This window comes from Neodiprion pinetum, chromosome 3 (genome assembly GCF_021155775.2).
Source record: "Neodiprion pinetum isolate iyNeoPine1 chromosome 3, iyNeoPine1.2, whole genome shotgun sequence".
NCBI lineage: Eukaryota > Metazoa > Arthropoda > Insecta > Hymenoptera > Diprionidae > Neodiprion > Neodiprion pinetum.
Window position 1 is genome coordinate 25269157 of NC_060234.1, and position 22794 is coordinate 25291950.

Here is a 22794-nt window from a genome sequence, read left to right on the forward strand (position 1 = left end):
GGAGTGGAAAATATACGTCGCGTCGGGGCGAAAGCAATTTCTTTCTACAATTGTGTTGTATCAGTTGCTACCAACGTCGTGGAGACTCCAGGTGAGCGTATAACCGTTACTTGTATGCAAACCCGCGCGTAATTTTTCCACGAAGTTGAAAAATAAGAACCGGGAATATTTATAGAATTTCATATTTCCCGTAGTCCGCGGATTTGAATGCTTATTCCGATTCCAGGCGTAGGTACTCATTGTGCGCAAGCGGGAGATTTTACAAGTTTCAGAGTGACGGGTGCTTCTTAGGCAGGATCTCGCGAAGCAAAGTGCCTGTTGTATTTTCAACCGTGAAAAACGTGGATTCGAAAATAAAATAAAAATCTCTCGTTTCCGGGAAACATGTTTCACTACTCACACGGCCCTTTTTCACTTTTTCCAAATATATTACGGGGCATGCTAATTTCCACCATAAAAGCGTTCTCAAGGATATTCAAAAATTGCTCGGTACTCTTCAGGATCTGGAACCACCGTGCCGAGAACGGGGAAACGTATGAAATAAGTAGACGAGATTCTAAGGATACGATCGTTGGTAGTTCCGTCACAAGCACCAGCTGCGTATGACGTCCCGTCAATGCAACACAGAGAAGCTTCAAGCACCATTCCCAATCTTCGGATCCTCCGATCGAGGACGTTCTACAGACTTCGATTGAGGCTGTCGCGTGATTTATATCGGGGCCATAACGCAGCTACAAGTGGTCCAAGTAATCGCGTTAAGATTGGTCGTCAGGGTAAGCCGGCTTTTAATCGATTAGAAATAGATCGTGTAGTGGAATGACGACGTTATAGAATTTTGCCGTCAAGGCAAGAAAGTCATTACGCGTCGAGATTTCCATTGCAGATGCGAAACCGAATGACAGATAGATTTCGCGGGTAGTAAAGCGGGAAATCCGACACGGTAATGACCTGGCACGTTTTGTTGGCAACGTCATATTTTACGGCTAGCTGATTTGTCCAACATGGCTAAAAACATACCGAGTTAGTTGGAAACGCAAGCACAGGATGAGGTCTCCGGTAGATGGAAACTTTTAAGGAATGACAGGTCAATCCCGTTCTCACTCGTTTCAACAAAAAGTAGGGTATTGGACTCGGGTGTTTGACACGGTGGCAAATTTAGGGATGCGACAAGACCCCGGCGTTAGTAGGTGAGAATATTTATCAAGTATCACGCCTATCCCTCACTCAGAGAGCATGTAAATATTACATCACCATCCCCGGACAAGATGGGACATCTATAAAAAATGAGTTTTGAGGTTATTCACTTGACTGAACCGCAGGGGATAGCGTAGTGCGTAGTGTCATATGAGTCACGGGAGAGAGAGAGAGAAAGAGAAAGACAGATTCCTCTCCCGCCCACACGTACCTCGGTTGAACCTCTTTTTTTACCCATCAAATTTCCAGCTCGACCTTCCTTTCCGCACGATTCAGCTGGTCTCGTTACTTTAAAGGAACTCGTATCAAGAGACGGTCGTTCTTCTTACTTTCCTCTCCTTTTTCTTGACCATCTACAACGTTTCGCGGCATCGTTTCACATGTGAAGCTTTCTGTATTGCTGCACAACAGATCGTTCAATTTGATGTCAACCGAATGACCGTAGCCCGTTAAGCTGCTTCCAATTGGCGAATCGTCATTAATTTAGCGATGAGTGGATCGAACTTTTTCCACAACCATCTTCAGTCTCTCACGTTCGTGATCACATATCCAGTATCGAGACAAAAAATTAATTAAATTGAACTCTAGGATCGCACGCTGCGGTACAAGCCAAGACGGCGAGAACGGTTCGTTGAACCTCCTGAGAAGTCGGAGGAAAATTCTTTTCATCGTAAATAAAACTGAAGAAAGAGGGGGGGAGAGAGAGAGAGAGAGAGAGAGATAGAAAGGGAGAAAAATAAGGAATTCCAACCTGTCGCAGCGGGAGCTGTGCAGGCTATCTCGCTCATGAAATTAGTTCAAAATACGAGCCGCATTCCAAGAATATCTTCGTAGAAAACATCTCTAGTACGCGAGCATTATCTCTCTCATAATTTCACCGGTGGCTTACATAAGCTTACGCCTCTCCCTTCCTTTCCTCCATCCCGTTGCCTTGCCGAGCCAGCATCCCACCCTGCTAAACGTCCCTTCATAAACTTACAGTCAAGGGTTAAGTCTTAACTATCCCCCCGGCCCCTGGGCACCCTTGCTGTACCTTCTTGCTGCACATTTTCTTCTTCATATTTAAAGTATACAGGTAGATACGAGATTATACCGTCTCGTGGAAATGACACTTATGCGGTGACAAAGTGCAGCTCGAGGTGTATTACACATATATTGCAGTGAACTATTCCTCGTACTCCGTGAAAACCTCGAAGATAACCCTTCGTTAGTGTGCCCATGTTCCATAAAACTTTCAGTCATACCGAGAGGAAACAGTGAAACTGAACACACCGAGTGACCGATTACCGCATATGCGTAAAATAATTGAGATTCATTGGTCGGTTCAATCGTACCACGGAAATATTTTCATCTGCTAGACAGGGTAACTTACTCGAAACGGGGGATGAAATGTTAATCGAATTGAAATCAGGTTATCACGGTGACTCTAGCAGTCATCACTCATCAATCGGTCAACTATAAGAATTGGCCTGGCTTTTCCAAATCACCATAACAATTAATTATTGAGCCTTGCTCAATCTAAGATAATTCACATCGCCCACATAACTTCCATACCGAGTTTGACCAATCTGCATGAAAATTTGACAAAATTACGCATGTAACACGCAGTTGGAAGCTTAACCTGCCAAGTTTCACCGTTTCTTATTGTTATGCCCAAATCTCACTCTATACAGTCAATTACTTTTTCAGGATGTCACGGGTTTCCTGATTTCGCAAAGAATTTAACTACACAACATGATAAAGCGGATGCTACATCGGCTAACCATGCGAATTTGAGCACCTTGGGTAAATTTAGCGCCTGAATAGTCGCTACGTTTTATCAGGAGAGATTGATATTAGCTGGTAAACGATGTAAGTGCCTGTTATCCATGAAATTCTCGTTTATAGAATATGTCTTCTGTACGTACTGCACCGTCGAAGAGGAAGGCGTTTTATTGGGCAATCAATTGGCTGCAGGCGTCGTCTATCGAACGTGTTATATTTTACGTTTCACGCGAATCGCACGGCAGCTGAGTGCAGCACATGCGTCCAATGTCATCTCCGCGCAAAGTTGGCGGCAACCGCAAGAGCGTGTCGGTCTTTAAATTATATGAATAAATTATCCAAACGTGAGACAAAAAGATATACCAAATAAAACAGTCATAAGCCTTACAAAACGTTTCGATTTTCTGTTTTAGAACGAAAATTAGTCATTAAAAGTGCACTTTCAATAGTTTTGAAATAAAAATTGCACCTTCCTTGCCTTCTGCAACGTAAATAGATTGGTAACATTTTGGAAAGTCTACGGGTAATCATGTTCGCACCACTTATTCCCTCTCGCTCATTGGCGAAAACTCACCACACGGAGTAAAAGGATTACTTGCGTCGTCTTCGTTTCATTCAGCTAAACGCTATGGTCAAATGCAGCCAGCAAAATGCTTACTTAATTCAACAAAATACTTTTGTCGAACGAAATACTTCTGACGACTTAATACAGAATTGGATCCAGCAATCAATGACGAGGGAAGAATAATTTTTAACCTCGCATTCGATGTTTTACTATTTCAATTGCACAGGACTTATCATGCCGTATTCTCATCATCCACTGACATTCAACTAGTCAAAATTCTGCATAACAGTGTACGAATAGATATTAATTCATTACAGCGGTGCCATTTATTAAAGTGGCTAGTAATTATCAATAGCGGCGAGTGAATGATTAGTATTGATAATAACTTTATATTACCTAATTGATTTTGTCAATTGCAGTATAACATTATCGATTAACCTCGACCATTCGTCTGTTAATGGATACTCGTGGCAACGATAACGTTGTTTACAAGTGACTTCTCGACTGCTGTTGGTCATTCGATATTTGTAGCCCATTAAACCTATCCATTTATGGTAATGGTGGCTTTTGATAGCCATATAACTACGCTCGCCATTTTCAGTAATAATACTCAGATGGCAGACTAAATGGCTAGCAATGATTATTAAGAACAGTTGTTAATCATAGGTTTCAATACAGTCGATCACTAAATATTATCGAATCTTCGATTGACGATAAACACGACTCAAGTATTTATTGTTCAGAACAGAATAAGGCAACAGGAAATCATCAGATACAGGATATTTTACGTTACAAACTACTCGAATTATACCTAAGTGAAATTTTTCTCCGCTTGAATGATTTTAGGTTGTAAATTATACCATTGAAGTTGTATTTCAATTCGTAAGTGTGAGTGTGGAAAATTCAACAGCTTCCTCGCACTTCAGTTTTAATGAAGTGTTTAGCCTCATTGACATCAGTTCAGAATAACATGTTGAATGTACAGAATATGACCATTCTGGTATGATATCGATGATAACGTAGTCAGATACGTACATCGTGTGACGAATGTGTTTCACTGTCTGACTGTCGTTTGGCATGGTTGTGAAATTTAACCCGGTGATGAGAGTGCTGTTTGGAAGACGGTATCTAAAAGTAACGAGAGATCGTATAGTCGTAGGTAATGTTCCCATCAGCTTTCAGATACACATATGTACCTCGACTTACTCACCGATTGCCAAGCAAAGTATCACATTCAGCCCTGTTAGTCCTTCAATTTCTGTTTATTCATTTATCATTACATGGGTTGGAAACTTTTGTCCTACACAATGCATGCTATAAGTTTGGCAAATAATTACTCAAACACTATTCATGGATTCATGTATTCTTCGAGTCATAACTTTCAGTACGAGCATGTATTAAGCGTACAGTGCTCCGTTTTACGTAATCTATTTTTCTGTCTATCCTGAACGTTAAAACATTCTTTCTATATTTTAGACACAAAAAGCTCCGACCGAATCGGATTTGGTGTAACGTGCGCATGGACAGCTAGTTTTTTAAATACGAACGACCAAACGCAGGATCAAATACCAGCATCGAGGGGCCGTTTACTTGAGGAATTAGTTAAAAATCACTTGAAAATCAGCAATATTTCGAACATTTTCAAACGTTTAGGAACCACTCGAAGATTGGTAGAATTCAAATTACATATTTCCTAGTATTGGAAGTGCCAAGTGTGAGTGCCGAAGTCTGAAAGTGATGGTGGAGTGCGTATTTACAGTTGAAAATCTCGTAACAGTCTCTCTTTCGATGAAATATCTTTCTGTTTCCTATCCATTTCCGTTCACAACCCAAGGAACGTATTATCTGGAATTTTTTTGGGATACACGATACAAACGACCATTTAGACCACAGCAAAGCAAAATTGAACCGAAGCACCAAAAGGCAAAGGTTTTGGATGCTCTTCGGCCACTGTATGTGAAACGGATCGGATGTAAACAGCATCGCACAATAAGAAATTCCGAATCGGACAAACGAGACCCGCGTCTGTGTCACACGGTCATATTTTCACTGGAAAACGCTGCGACGGTTTCGTAACCGCGTATCTTTGCGGAGCCCTTATCGCGCAGATGTTGAGCTTCATTTTTGCCTAACTCAAACTGTTCTTCAAATTCCAGTATTTGAAATGAAATTGCTATAATTCTGCGCCAACTCCCACCGCGAGAAATTTCTTGTTGCGATCATTCTTATATAACAGTCTCGATGATAACTTTTGTAATTTTTTACCGTAACCCAAAATCTTATTTTGAGTACTAAAAATGTAAATAAGTTTTGTAACTATTGCGATAGTTTGATTTTGGTGCGCAAATAATTTTATTTCGACGTATTATTTGCCTGAAAAAATTTATTTGCATAAAAAAAAAAAACATCTTGCTTGTTTAATCTTGCCAAAAAATTAGTAAATTTTGTTTTGACAACTGCAGACCAAATAGTTACTCGTATCGCAATTTTTCGTGAAAATACCGGCAACATTGAATCCATTATTGTAACGACGCACTCATTTTACTAGATTTTTCGGTAGCTGTGATCAAATGAAATTTTGCTTAGAGTTCGAACCAATTTTCATTACCAATCAAAATGTTTGCGGTCGGTGACAATTCGTGGCTTACGCACGTGCTGCAGCGTCTTGGATAAAACAATTTACCTCAAAGCTTGAGATTATTCCATGAATTCTGTAAGGTTGAAAACCCTTGCATGCGAGGGCCTCATTATAAATTAAACACCGGTGCTTTTCCTGCCCTGGTTGTTATAAAGAAAACCTAGAGGATCTTTTTATACCTTTGAATTCCCGGCGAAAAGCGTCTCGGCGACTAGCCGCGAGAATTCTCCTTTCCACAGCCGTTTTTATTATACGCATGCACGTGGCTTTGTCGTCCCGCCCAACGAAGTTTCTTAAAAATGTGCCGCACACCTTAAATTCGACCGCAAATTTCACGTGACTCGATGTTTTCTTTGTCGGATACAAAACGGAGCTGCTTTGTTGTCGACGCGAAAACGTAATCATGTCGTAATAAACTTTGCGAAAAAACAAACCCGCGGTCTACCGACGCTCGAATGAACCTATGTAAAAATAACAGTGGAAAAATGGGGCGACTCTGTACCGAGTTTGAAAAAGCCACAGCGAACCGATATTACAGTGACGTTCTATTTGAATGTCAAATGAACTGAGCTCATACTCTCCGCACGATATACGGTCCCCTGTAAACACGTACTGCATAAATCACAACTCACCGGTCGGCTTAACCGTGACGTGAAATTTTTCGTCGTCATAGAGCAGGGAAAAAATATTCTTTATTACCACCAGACGAAAATAATTCATTTTCCAGATCACCGCTGCATATACATATAAATGCGTAATTTTGTTCATTTCTTCTCGTGCGAAGGCCGAGTTGATTTCACCCCTCTGTCAACTCGGTGAATCGAGACGACGTGTGGAAACACGGAATAACGCAGAGACGATCGGCGTGGTTCGATGTTTGAAAATTATTTGAAATTTATGTAATTGGAAATACCGTGAGAGAGAAATAAAAAAAATAAATTACATCCTGCAAGGATCGAATCTTGTTTTTTGAAATATCTGGATACGTAAGCTTCGTTGCAAATTCTAATTAACAGCGTAACATTTTTGCAACGAATTTGTTTCGCCGTTTGTTTTGGTTCTCAGATATCATGCGAAACTCGCCTTTGTTTCGTCTCTCGAATAAACAAAACCATTTTTCACCATCGTCGGATGAAAGTGAATCGTGCTAATTGGTAACGCGGTTCAATTTAGCGAAGGAGAACAAACGGGACATGCGAATTACAATCGGTAAGTACATTCAAAGGAATGTTGGCTGCGCGTAGCCGATGAGAAAATGAAAGAGCGAAGCTGCCGCAGATGGTCCGCGGATAGATTTATGGAAACAGGCCACCAGGACTTTTGCGCAGATCTATATCATATTTTTTCGTGAAAACCCGTAGAGAAATGAAACCGTAGAACGCAAAGCGTTCTATTTCGCGTCATTCACAACCGCCACACGCAATCTTGCAGACGAAATATTAATCGGGGAAGGTCAGCCTAGAATAATTAAGTGCGGTGGATAATTTCTTATTAACAGGGTGAGACCTCGTGCAACAATAACAAGAAGAAGGATGGCTGCATTTGTATCAACCAGAGAAATTTCTAGTTCCCGTTACTGCGGAGCCATTAATTGTTTTCGTATTTTACCATAACGGAAAGATACAGTTATGGGTACAAAATGAAAATTACTTGTACAGCCGTAACCATAAAATCCAGTACCAGTAAATATTATCTTTGACAATCGTTACTAGTACTACAGTTTTTCAAATTAGTAACTACATATATTGCTGTAATTTCATTTCTTCGCGACATTAAATTGACGTTAATGACTTATTTAATTAAAAAGATGCAGCAAGTAAAATGAACAAACAGATTCAACAACTTAGTATCGAAAAGTACGATCAATATGATAAATGTTTACTTGTAGATCATTTTCTTGTAAATTCGACGATATTTAAACCTTGAATTGTCAATATAGCGATAACCGTTGTTTAAGAATTTTCTAGTAAATGTAACAAGTAAAATTATTTCTGGTATAAGTGATCTCAATCATTGACGGTCAAATAAACGATCTAGGAATCCTGTATAGGTGGGGCCGGGTGAGTTTGCACAACCCTGAGAAGTGACCCTTGGCCAGGGTCCGTTTCCGCCGAACACCCACCCAATTCACGCTCTGCCTTATTCACGCGTGATATTTCATTACCATTGCGCTATATCAGAAACCCTAAAGTTCCGGCAGGTCTTCCCGGTCGGATCTGCAGAGTTTGGCTCCGAAATTAGTTATTCTTTGCATTCAGGACTTTCCCCGGCTCATCTGGATAAGGCATAGAATCCTATCCCAAAATTCGAACAGTGACAGGCTCGTAGAACCGAAAATGTTCCACCTGATCATAAATTATTTTTAAGATGCTCGATGTTTCTATAAACTGACAGTTTTAAATGTCATTGATTTTGGGCGCACTTGAACATTTGACTTCGAGTGTTTTGTTCCTTGAGATATATTGTAGGTAGGAAATTAAAAAATGGCAAATCTCTGTTTAATTTTGGGTTTTTTTTTTTGAATGTGTTGAATGGAAAGGTACAGTTTATTAAGTCTGTTTAGTCGCACTCTGCGTCACAAACAAGGCGTGATGTTAAAAGTAAATTCGTACGTAAAGATCTTGGATTTACTACAAATTGTTCAAGTGTATCAAAGTTGACCCAAATATTCTTAGTACGGTACTGAGAATTTCAAATTATCCAAGAACCTTTGCGAACAGTGGACTGATTGAGGGCATAATTTTTCATACCTGAAATGTGAGTTTCTGATCCCGCGACGTCAAAAAACACGAACTACGAGTTTTTACGGTTACAGTAATTTGAACATCGGTTCTCCAACATCGCAAAACACACCTCCTGATAATAGGTTAACATAGATCCAGGGTATTGATAACATTGATTGGGTTTCGATACAAGTGTGTGAAGACACGTATCGATATTGGTAGTTTCACAGGAATTTTTCTTGTCCGGCAATGGCGCAAACAAAATCTGTGTAATTGCATCAAGATAATGGTGGCTAGAAATAATAAAGGCAAAAGTGACAGATAAACTTTTTATCGACTTGCAGACCAACTTGGTAGAAATTTCGAAGTGAAAATACAAATTGAATAACGACGTACCCGCCTCGTGGAGTTCAGAAGCACTTTGAGCCACCTCTACATGAAACTCATGAGAGAATCTTCTCGAAATTTCCCGTTCAGGGTGTTTCATCATTTTCTCAGGCTTTGAGGAAGCGTGCACGTATGCGTGTACTTCAGACTCCATGGCGTAGGTGCCTACCTTGAATAACGAGTTTTGAGATACACGCGATTAGCGGCGGGTAAAAAAAATGTTAGCAGCTCGAAGTAACGCAATACTTTTTGAACTCTCGAGCCAGGTTCTGCATCGATATATCATAAAGGGCCAGGAAGTCGGTTAGCGTTGAAAAAAGGCTTGGTTTTTGCATGGTTTAGGTGAGCGAGCGAGTCTTCGTCCAGTGTTTGAGAGTCAGCAGCTATGCGAAACGAATATTTCGGATACGAAATTACCGTGGCGATGAAAAGCAGCTCGGAGCAAAGGAAAGCGGACGTATTCTTTGAGGCTTTGAATTTTCTTCTTAAGCATTTTTCATCAATAAATATCTCGGTAATAGCTGTAAAAAGAAAAAGAAAAAAAAAACCTACCCACTCGTCTCAAAGGATACCCACCCGGAGGAATAGCTGAGACGTCGCGATGCGATCCATTATTCAAGACGAGAATATTTCGTTCAATATATTTTCCCCATTTTTACTTCATTTATTTCTGTTTCCCTAAAGTTCAATTAGTGAGATATCCGAGTGCTCTGGGATTGCTGAAAGAGTCTTTCAGGCTATATATATATATATGTATGTATATATATATATATTATATATATGAATATATATCACGGGGTCCAAAATTATCCTCCTTCTGTACAGGTATAAGCAAGTGTAATCGAAAACAAAGTTGACCCCTTGGCTCAACTTTTCCGAGTCACTTTCCGCTCTGCAAAGAGCCCGGAACCTATACTTTGTGTAATTTCGAAATTAGACGGTCTCACAAATAGACAGCAAAATTAGCTTCTTCATACTTTTGGATAAACACGATCTCTGCAGAGGTGAAGTGCGAAGTTTGAAAATTCGTAGCTTCCCTCACCGCGTTAATAAATAACGTAACAGATACACATTTCCGGCCATCGCGTTTCTCATTCAGTCTCAGTTATTATCCACCCGCGCTTCTTTTTTTATTTTTCGGTTTTTTTTTTTTAATTTTTGTTGCGTTTTGTTTTGTTCAAGGGTTGTCTCTGGGGCATCTGGCATTGTAATTTATTCGAACCAAACAGTCCAAACGTACAACAAAGCCGCGTACATCGCTGAGCGCGTTACTCGTTGGGTAAAAATTTACGAGACTTTCAACACCCCGGAATAACTCTGCACGAACTGACAGAAGGGAATTTTTAAATTCGCGTTAATCAGTCGGCACTGAAGGGTAAACAGCGAGGCTTGCAGGAAAGGAATTCCTTCCTTGATTTGAGAAAGGAGGCAGTTTTACATTTTGTTTCCAATGCCCTTGAAAAGGATTACCAACTCACGGTCATTAATTTCGGTACCGTAATCCTGTACCGGTAAAGCATCGAATGCCTTGAAAAACGAGAGACATTTATTTAATTCAACGGTTTAGCTGAGTAACATGTTTTGCATGGTTCAATCGATTCGCTTCAAATGTTGAAACAGTATTCTTGAATAGTTTATCTCATCTTTTCTACAATCCATTTTCTTCTCAAGTCTTATTTGTTCTTCTTTAAAATGATGGTCGTTTCAAGTTTGAATTCGAACTTGAGACAAAAAAAAAAATAATTATAATCAAAGTAGTTGACAGTATAATGCAATCATTGATTCGCAGCTTAAACTAGAATAGCTGAACAGAATCGTCGAAATTGCCTCTCACACTTGCGCATATTCCTGACCAGATTTATTAAATTACGACCTTGTTACGTGCTTTAATATACTCGTTTCATCTAGTTTGAAACCGGTTCGTTTATGGCGCTAATGATTGATTGCGGCTGTAAATTTCAAAATGAAATGCGAAATACCAGCGAACGCTGAGCTCATTGAATTATTAACTGGTTAATGTTCTGTTCGATCTCGTAACCGTAGCATAAACAATGATTAATTGTTATTTTCCCACTTTTGATTCTCCGTTAATTGAATGAAACTAGGATAATTGGGTACCTACCGGAAACCTAAAACTAACCAGACGGCTGATCAAACGGATCTGTTCACGTAGAAAATCCTCCACAACGAACCGACTGACCAACGCCCAGTCCATAAAAATGTTCTTTACTCGGTATACAAGCCATTTATTGTCTTGAAAAAAAAAAAAATAAACGGTCATTGAAACACTACGAGTCACTTAAATGTTGCCAGCAGGGATCGATTGACTAAGTGCTGCTCAGACTGCAAGCAACAATTTCGTTTAAGTGCACACGAGGCGAAAGGGCTGTTAACACAGAGGTTACTTCACTCGAAAATTCATTACCGTTGTTACCTCACCTCTGACTCGAATTGATTTGACCGGATAATTACTGCAGCTGAACAACAAGGCTCTTGATCAGCAGCTTGAGGATTCAGCATTCGACTCTCGTCGGATCGTATATTATTTATGTAAAATTTATTATAAATATTTGTTTTTATTTTTATATATAGAGATGTTAGCAAACTAACAAACTAACGGGGAAGGTTAAGAATTTGAGTCTATTATAGTTAAATGAGTATCACATAATCATAATTAAAATTTTGCAGATCGAGGAATCATCACGCGTCGGAATATAAAATTGTCTTTGATAATAACGAGAATAGTTTAAAAGGTTATAAATAAATTAAAAATCACTCATATCTTTGTTTTATCTTTAGCAGCAGCTCCGTCATGTGATCGGTGATATTGACAATTTTCAGATGAGGTCAACTACGTTTTTTGATGTTGGCTACGTGCTGACTCAGCGATGTGAAATGTTTTAAAACTTGCGATTATGTCGACTACGTCACTTCGTTTTATTCTTCATTATTCAACCACTCGGTATTATTCAATAAGAAGATCAACTGGTGATGACGATGTGTTAAAATTTGACGAAATGTTATTCACTATGTTTAGGTGATTTCCACAAGGAGTTGAAGATCTATTGGCTTGGCGTTTTTCCGTAGAGTGTTCATATCTGAATATGGGTGGCTGTTTTACGCAAAGTTTTGCGAGCACTTTTAAAATCGTGTAATATCGTCACATTATATAATAACGATAAAATAATTACTGTTACTTTAACTGCTGAAACAAATAACGGTATTTGATCAAAATGAGAGAAGGAATTAAATTTACACTGCATCGAGGTGACGTTTCTTCCTTTCACAGGGCAAATGTTTTCTCACCACGTAACACGATGTAATTGGGGGTTGAAACGCTTATTTCAGATTACAGACTCTGAAACAGATATAAACATGGATGGTGAGAGTCGCGAGGGTGAATTTTGTTCCGGGGGTTCTGTTAACAGTCGTTATCATCTCCCTAATTGCCTAATCACATCTCCATCGAGTACAGCGGGTATCGTTTACTTTTATTCAGAATTCAGGCGTGCTTTTTATTTCAGTTAGCCGTCTCTCCTGGTTTTCGGCTTTCCGAGCAAAAATAAGTTAATTTCGTCGTTAATTCCATTTGTCGTTTCACATTGCAGCAGCAGCTCTGAGATTTCGGGAATATGCAAGATTGCATACGATCACAATATAGTAACATAAAACACAGGCTGATCAGTGAAGTTAATAATTCTTGCCAGAATTAAAAAAAATCTACCAGCGATACGATTTTCTGATGCAATAAAAATAGAGCAGTGAAATTTTGAGTTTTCCGAATTTATCAACGATGGAACTTTGCTCGTTCGAAAATTCGATTTTTAATATTTTTTTCTAGTTGAACAAGATTCTCACAAAAAAATTCAACTCACATAACATGACATGTCTGCTCAATCTTTCCAAGTTTCACGAAGCTTGAGTGAACATGACTGGATGTTATAAATTCAGACTGTACTTGAAAACCATAATGTTGCATTTTATCCGGGAAATAACACTAATTTCTCTACGGCCAAAGCAACAGGTATACGAAAGTATAAAGAGGCGTGTACTGTTTACGATGCTGAGCGCATAAACATGTCATCAAGTCTCGAATTGTACTCTCGGTTAACCTTCAAACCTAAGAGCCTGATATGTTTTGATAACACTCACCATCAGATACCTATGGACATGTACGCCTAATAGGGACAACAAATACGATAATTGTTATTAACAAGAGCCGATTGTCGTTCAATAAATACGAAAATTTTTATAGCGCCTGTTGTATTCTCTCAGAGGAGACTTTATATCATGTTTTATTAGTTTGCCCGCCTTTACTGAAAACGGAGTAAAATATTTCGGATATACTAAAAAAAAAATTCTGTTCCAAAGATATCCTAGCATCTACTCAACCATTCCAACTGCTGCGCTGAGAAAAATTTCATTTGTTATAGTAACTAGAAAAATTAAAACAGTGGTATCGTTAAAAAAAACTGTTCGAATATTGTTGGGATTACGAAAAACGAGGTACGCGTAACCATTTTGCGCTATTGTCGATCCTTTTTTGGTAATTGCGACGCAAAATCAGTGTGTTCGGTTTACTCTACTGTTTTAGTTAAATAAGGCTTTAATATGAATTTATTGTTGCACAAGCATTAAATTTTCGCAACAGTTACAGGAAAATATAGCAACAGTGATCGTAATGAGAAAGAATAGTAACGGATCCTAGACTTTCTGGTAACAGCTACAAAACTAATTTTCATTTTGCACCTAGAACTATATTTTTCGATTGTGGTGAAAAATTAAAATAATCAAAGACTGAGCGATAACCGGAACTAAAAATTTCTCTCAGTGCGTATAATCTCGCAAATGATTGAAAACTGCTGTCTGTTTACGGCAGATGTGACGAAGAGTGAAACTAACGTATGTGTGACGTGAAAAGCGCGTAGGGAAATTAGAGCTTACGTACCCTTGGGACGAGAAATTGTTGAGGAGGGGGCAGGGGGGGGGGGGGAGGAGGGGCAAGCAAGCCACCTCTGTCGAGGCCGAGAGACACCTGAGAAGTCAGTCAGAAATCGGAACTTGAGCGTTACGCAATTCGCACGGTGTTGTCGAGATTAAGGGTCGAGTATTCCCGGTTTCCTATCAGTCCTGCGACGCCGCGGCGATTCGTTCGGTGTTACGTTGTGAACGCGGTGACCTCTCGCAGGAGAAAAATTCAACAAGGAAGGTATCCCAGATCGATCTCTCCGATTTTTATCCAGCTTATAGATGTTGCAGTGGATCGAAAACGAGATGAAGAACAGTTCTTATCGGTCATAAAACACTTTAAGGGGGTGAAAACGATGAATTCGAATACATGTAGCGCATCAAAAAGTCATCTTATTGGGTACCCGTCTTTGGGGTTCTGTTATTTTTTTTTATTTTGCAGCTCTTTAAACCGTTTTTCACAAATCAAAAAATACGTGTCGCTTTGTTTCGGTGCATTGCATCATATATGAAGTAAATCAAGATCAGAGAAATTTGCTTGGGAGACCTTCCTTCTAATTTTAAGTGTACATCCGAAGAGTAGTTGAGAAGTGTTTGTACCCGCGACGTGGTGTTTTCGTAATTATATTTCAAGTGTGTGAACATGTGCCCGAAAGCAGTGTAATGGGACTAAGTACGAGACCCTCGCATAAGCCAGCTAAGGTAAAGAAACCTTTATTGTTTTTTCTTTATTACCGATGTTCTTGTCTTGTCTATTATGCAATCCGCGGAAACACAGATCTCGGACCGGCACTGCAGATAGCCGACGATTCCAATTTGAATCGGGACTAGAGCAAAGAAATCCCGACCTGGTGCACGAATTGACGATAAAATGGGGCGGGGTTAAGGTTCCGAATTTGAAAAGCTCCGAAAGCGCCTAATTTCGGATCATTTGGTGGCGGAACTTGAATCAAACTTTTAGAAAACAACAAAGTTTCGAATGATTGGAAACCTGGCTCCTCAAATCTCAGAAATGCAATATTCCGAAAATTCAAGTTACGATACAGCAAAGTTCCGATAGAGGAAAATACCGAAAAATGAAATGTACTCAGACAGCTTAGTTGGCTCAACGAGTGAGTGTGAGAAATTAGAAAAAATGAAAATCAGAATGACCAGGATTCCGAAAGTGAAAATATCGAAAATTCAAAACAAAGAAAGATGAAAGTGGTGAAATTTCATTGAGTCAGAAATTCACAGAAATGAAAATCTTCGATTATTTGGAATTTCGGTGTTTCAGATTTTAAAATTTTCAAATTTTCGTACTTTTGAAACTTTTGACTTGTCAAAGTTATGCCCTTTCGGCCTTTTGCCCTTTCGGAATTTTGCACTTTCGGAACTTTGAGCGTAGGCTTCGGGACCATTCGAAACTTCGATGTTTTGTGAAAGTTTGATTTCTTTATAAGTTTCACTTCCAAAAAATTTGGACTTTGGAGCTTTCGGAACTTTTCTGCTCTGACGTCCTGCTGCATTTTTAGGCTCGTTTGTGCGCCTCAGACTTTTTTCGCGTACTTATTGCATTCCGATGTCGGATAGAGTAGCTTTTGTCACATCTTTTAATCCTTACGCTGAATACCGTGGTCAAGATGATCACACGGCATCTTCATCGTAAATTCCGTACGAACATCATCCTAAACAATTTGATTTGCCTCAAGATAAATAATGAAATATCGTAAAGATCGTTAATTCCTTCTTATTCCAAAAATTCAAGTTCACTCGCAGTATCTCCATATTTTTTTCTCATATATCTGTACCCTGCGTATTACACACTCAATTAATACTTCAAATTATTTAAAATTCATCCATATTCCGGCATTTTGTCGTCTTATAAATTTTATTCGCATATTCAAAATTTCACTTTGCTAAAAGTAATTTGTCTTGAAATACAGTTAAAGAGTATCGCGGAATTTTTCCAAGTTATTTGAATCGATATCTCAGTTTCTATCCAATGATTATTATTGACGTCGGGTCTCCAGCGATCCCGATGCGACAACAGCCTTATAATACACAAGAGGCGTTAACACCGTAAGAGTTAAATTAACATTTGAGCTTCAGCGATTCTAGAAAATGTCTAAACTCAATTCTAATCGCAGATTCGATACTCGCGTGTTATGGCGAATCACAGAATCAATATTGTGTATCGCACATATTTCTTAACGCACGCGCGTAACTTGGACTTCCGGCACAATTCCTACACTCCTTCGGTATGTTTCGATTAGGAAGTTCGAATCAGGTTACAATTTTCGCGAATACCTTGAGACCTTGACGTCTCATCGAGGGCGAAAGTTTCTCGCAATAATTGCGTTATTTTTTCGCGAAATGAGAAATCTCTTTCGCATTCCTTCGCCTGCTGCAGGGAAAACTTATTTCTTTGATTTACGGTACCGTTCTTCTTGGAAAAATTTCAAATTATACAACTCCCTGGTGGAAATATAAGGAGTGAAGAAGAGACCCATCCGATTCAACGTTAAGCTCCAGTGATGTAAGACTCGGTTTGAGTCGACACTCACACATTACGCCTAAACACCTGTTACATGTAATAATATATATTGTCTCAGACAATGAAAGCGAGCGAAAATCCGCACACCGGACCCCAAAAATAAGTGGTTTCGAAATATTTGAATATTATGATTTTTGGAACACCTTGGACTTTAGATTATTTCAATCCACAAATAACGTCATGCGTTATATCTCAGTCCATCAATTGATTGGCATTGATATTCACGATTCAATGGAAAATATGAATCAATCGTTTCTTTCTTTCGGATCTCGAACTCTTGAAGAATGAAATGATATACTATATTCTTAGTTTCTCTTGATTTTTGGAACTGCCCTTTGAGGCAAATCACCGTCACAAGTTGTCGCGTACGTTTCCTTAATTTATGGTGATATAATAATTAGCGTTCTAATTTGATCTGTGAAAGTAATTGTTGGATCTCAAGTTGATTTAACCTTTAATGGCTGTAGCTTATTATCTTGACATAAAATGGTTAGTTTTTTTTTTAACTATAAAATTTCCAACTGTAAAATCCTTCAGTTCTTACGTGGAACGAAACGGACCTGGAACTAGAACGTTATCGATAGTCGTTGAATTCCCGAAAAAAGAGAATCTCGAGGCTTCATTGGAACGAACCCTTGTCACTGAAGATTGTTTTCGTGAATACATATCGGAATGAATGGTTTGTTTTTTTTACTTTTTTTTCAACTCTTTCACTCCGGTGATATTATTTCGCATTTCCAGGCCCCTGTCAACCCCCATCAGAATCCGGAAACCAGGTCATATTTTCCGTTAAGTGGAAACGACCTTCAAGATCAGCGCGACATTGCGCGTTGTATGACAGCTTCTGGAAATAATTGTTTCCACGTTTCTTGCATATTAGAACTTGAGAATTTACTTCCAACAGAAACTCTCAGTGCCCGATATTTTGTTTTGCGATTTACGGTTTTCTAGTTATGTTTAACGAAAACCTCAACATTCCCGAATTTCGTACATAAATTGTTGGCTGTTAATGTCTGAACACATTAAAATTCACCAAAATTACAGATACTTGTATCAACTAGTTGACACATTACTCGATTTTTAACCTCCTTGAAGCGATTGAAAATGAAGCATTAATATCTAAGCCTTTATTCGGTAACTCCAATATTTCTAATTTTTGTATTTTCAAAGAGATTTTCATAACTTACAAATTTATAATAATTTGACGAATACTCCACGAATAACAACAATCTCATAATAATGTCAACAACGACGATCGATTTGAGATCAAGCAATGAAGAATTAACTTTTTTGACTTCATTTCACTTCATACTTCAGTACTCAAGGAAAAAACAATTCGTACGAATTTTTTCTTTCTTCATTTAAAACAAAGTTCAAGTATACCCAACAGGTTAAAAAAAAATATATTGTGTGACGTCACCCATGCTGAAGTATATTTATCATACATTATAAAATAGCAAAAATGCAACTGCTCACGATCTTTGCAATTATAATTTTCAACTACAACGAGAAAATATCTCCTAAATATTTTCAACTACTTCACTTTATCTACATTTTTTCTTTTTTTTTGCAATGAAACTGCCGCATCACCTGCACAAATTCTTTCGCCCCTGATATTCGTTTCTGCGGTCACGGACCGACTCTGCATTTTCATCGGCGATGTAAAACCCTCCGCGAAAATACGAGGCCTCGGGGATATTCGTATTTTCATGGGGAATTGGATCGGTGTGAATGCGGCCCAGCCTACAGTTTAACGCGGCCATTTCTGACGCCACGTACTTCAAAGGTCAGTCCGAGAGCCCCAAGTGTAATTGAGAAAAGCAATTTTCAACGGGTTGCCGGATACCTCATGTTCTGCTTATTTGATCTTGTTTGTACTATAGTTGCTCCGTATTATTATACAATTACAGGCGTTACCGACCATATTTATTTACCGGCACCCTCATATATTAATGTACCCGCAAAGCCGCACGAAATGGAGCAAATCCTACGGTACGAATCATACCTGGAACGAAAAAATTAACAGAAATGTGTATCTACATGAATTCTATGATACAGAGTGGAACTAGCAACGAATAAAAGCGTCGCAATACGAACCTATGTTGGAAAATTTGCTTCTGTGAAAGGAAAATTCATCAATTTATTTATTAAATTATTTCAATTCAATAAATCAATCAAAGTTTCTTACTCTCCGCCAAGTAAATTTATGTACGTCATAGTTTTACATTGAAATGATGTTTTGTCATTTCAAACAAATCCAGGAGAACGTTTTTCCCGTACCGTTGAAAATGAGCGTGAAATTTATTGTAGCATGGAAAATGTTTATTCCGACACAATCAAAATTATAACCAGATCAAAACTCGCAACGAATGCTGAAAATTTCATGTCACGAGTTGTTGACGTTATTCGAGAAGAATTTGCACACTTTTGACAGTTTAAGTACTATAGTGAGATACGGACAGTTATGAAATAACGACAATTTTTATGTTTCAATAAAAATTTTCGTCGTTCAGGTGCTGCGTATTTACATTACGGTGAAAAATCCGTGAATTTGAACGGATGTGAGCGTTCAATTTATACAGACTCGGACACTGTCGAGTGTTGGACAGAAGTCGTACGGGGCTTGAGCGCCACCGTTAATGAATCAAGAATCTTGTTTGATTTTCTCGCTGCTGGTGTCGTCATTCATAGTTGTCAGATGGAAATAAGCCAAAAAGTCTATCGAGATTCTACGAATATCAATAAAACCGTGCATCTGAAACTGAAAACAGTAAGAAAACGAATTTGGAAAAAAAAAGAAGAAACAGAGGACAAAACAACAGCATGAAAACAAACAAATAAGCGAATGAAAAAGGGACGGCTTGATCGGGAGCTTGATTTATGAAATTGAGGAACGCGGAGGCGTTACGCGTTAATGGGAATCTGTAATTCGTATAAATTGCTCGAAAATTTATTAGTACCGGTAGGAATGTATCGGTTTTACTTCGATTCTAGCTCGCGTAAAAATTTTATCCGGAAAAAGCAGCTCCTACAGATTTCTTACCGTTGGCTTGTCCCTTCGCTAAATTAACATAGAGTCTTTCAATCTACGTGCAAATTTATACGTGCAATCGCTTATTTTACTTCTCGTTCTCATGAGTAAATTCATTGTTGTTCGATGAGCTAGCCAAAATTGTTTGAAAATTAAAAAAATAAAAAAAAATAAAAATAAACCAAAACTCCGGCGTCCATAATTTATTTTAGCTTATTGGTTTTTCATAATTGATATATAAATTACTATTCTACAGCAGAATGATTCGGTTTGATTCAATAATAATGAAGCAAAATGTACTCCAAATAAGTTTTGACAGTTGTAATCCTGTTCTTGGTCTGTAAGAAATTACCATTTTCACAAAGTAATCACGTAACCTGGCTCAATGCATATTTTTCCAAAGTATCCAAATGAATTCGTGCCATTTTTGCCGCCATGACCTGACGAAATGAATGTGCGGGGATTTAAAAAAGTCTTTTTATGAGGGGAAAAAAATCTTTACAGTGGATAATTTTGCCAATTTAATGTCCCGGAAGAGAAAGATATTCACGAAATTATTGCTGCTGCTTCGACGGTGTGATTCGAAAACTATGAGAACAGGGTAGCGAAAAATGTCCAGTTGCGGTTATTGCAAGGTCTGAAACTGTATTCTCATTATTTATCAGGATCCGAACGTAAAAATATTGAAAATTCAAAACAAAGGAAGATCAAAGTGGTGAAATCGGACCAAGCCAGAAATTCACGGAACTGAAAATCTTCGATCATTCGTGATTTCGATGATTCTGATTTTTAAATTTTCTCATTTTCGCACTTTAGGAATTTCGATGTGTCGCAGTTATGCCCCTTCGGCATCTTGGCCTTACAGAATTTTTCCCTTTTGGAATTTTTGAATTTCCGAACTTTGAGCACCGAGTTTCGGACCATTCGAAACTTTGACGTATCGTCAAAATTTGATTTCTTTACTTCAAGTTTTTCCACAAAAAAAAAAAAAATCCGGGATTCCGCACATTCAGAACTTTTCAAGTTCGGAATTTCAACCCCGCCTCTTGTAGAAGCGTGACGTTTACAAATCCGGATGTGAAGCGTCGACGTCAGCAGTAACGTTGAAGAGAGGCACATTAATTTTAAGGGTCGCGGCGGTAATTTGGCGTTGCGTACGTCCGAGAGCGCTTCTGAGGTGAGAGGGGATTATGTCGTTATGAATGGAAATTATATTAAAGCCACGGTCACTGATCGTGAGTTGTTTCGCGTCGCTGGGAGGCCCAGAGGAATCAGGCCCAACTTAATTGTTCAAACAATGGGCCGCAGAGGGTGGAGTTGAAGGTTAAATTGAAAAACATCGCGACGAGATTTGCGGAATTATTTTACCTCTACTTTAGCGCTCTTTAGTCCTCTTTGCTCAAGCCCAAATACAGGGGCTGAATCGGCCGGACAGTTTGAATCAAAAGAAAAAAACATTCACGAAAGCTCCTATACGAGATGTTAAGAATTTGAGAAAACGTTTCGTAATTAGAACGTTGGCAATGAATGAATTCTGCAAGTCTTTTGGATTCGGTGATAGATAATGCTTTTGCTTTATTTTATTCATCGTGTAGGGCTCTCCAAAAATTGCCTGTAAAAAGTTTTCACAAATAGTTATATCCAGTGGGGACATCAATAGATTTCTCTTTTTACGATACGACGGCTGATCTCAGTCAACAAATGCATTCGCGCGATTACAAGTGTACTATAATTTGAGACTCCTTGAACTTTTTGCAGAGAAATTGCGGAAATATTTTATTGATCATGTGCAGTATCGTTACACGTTGAATTCTAAAACATTCCACTAATGTTAACAACGATCAGCAAATGCTGATATTTAACTGACGACTGGAAAAAAAGACAATCCGTTCCAGTGAGCTAGTACAGAATACTTTTTTTTTTATGTAAAATGAGTCATAGAATATAATCGAAGGAACTAAATCCTTAAATATTTTAAAGTGATTTGAAACGATGCACCGGTATCTGAGCTTTTGCGTATGATTCTAGTATTCAGTATTTGTTTTACTTTTAAATAAATTTTCGTTGCTCGCGAATATAATTATCAGATAAACACTCATCGAGTTGTAACAACTGTCGCGTAATGAAATCAATAAAATGTTTCGAAATTTGGCTAACCAGTCTCGTTGTTCCACCTTTGGACCCGGTTCCGTATCCTTTTTCCGCCACCGAAATCCCCGCCCCGTATTTCCTTTTCGAGGGTGAAACCATCCCGTTATTAATTTACGAGCGCCGCATGTAATTACTGACGTCTCATGCCGTCAGAATCCCGCGGTTTGTAATAATTCATACGTTGTGCAGCCCGACGATACCTCGTTTCGTCACTACCTACGAATATACAAGGCGTTTCCACAAAGTTAACCGATGAAAACGTTCCGCTTGAAGGAACGAGAGTGCATGTATTCAACCGCTCAAAAATTTAACGCGAAAATTTTGTGCATACTTCTGGAATCAAAAATTTACCGGCTTTCTCAGATAATTCGGTTGAAAACTAATCGTTCATACATCAGGAACTCAGGTGTATAAATTCAACAAAAAATTGTGTTTTATAGATGTCATAGCATCTACTCAACCATTAAAACTGCTGCACTGAGAAAAATTTCACTTGTTATAGTAACTAGAAAAATTAAACAAGAGGTATCGTTAAAAAAACTGTTCGAATATTGTTGGAATTACGAAAAACGAGGTACGCGTAACCATTTTGCGCTATTGTCGATCCTTTTTTGGTAATTGGCTACGCAAAATCAGTCAGTTCGGTTTACTCTACTTTTTTAGTTAAACAAGGCTTTAACATCAATTTATTGTTGCACAAGGATTAAATTTTTGCAACAGTTACTAGAAAATATAGCAACAGTGATCGTAATGAGAAAGAATAGTAACGGATACCAGACTTTCTGGTAACAGGAAGAAAACTAATTTTTATTTTGCACCTAGAACTATATTTTTCGA

The 22794-nt window shown here is 38.5% G+C and overlaps 1 protein-coding gene across 4 annotated transcripts in view; it reads left to right on the forward strand.

Annotated features, from left to right (window-relative positions):
• LOC124213646 (TWiK family of potassium channels protein 7) overlaps positions 1-22794 on the forward strand; it is a 259133-nt gene that overhangs the window by 53372 nt on the left and 182967 nt on the right. The window contains exon 1 of one of the 4 annotated variants that reach the window (XM_046615128.2): positions 14847-14941. The exons of the other annotated variants lie outside the window; for them this stretch is intronic. The gene's annotated coding sequence lies outside the window, so the exon portion shown is untranslated. Of the gene's footprint in view, positions 1-14846; positions 14942-22794 lie in introns of those variants that run through there. 4 annotated transcript variants of the gene reach the window in all.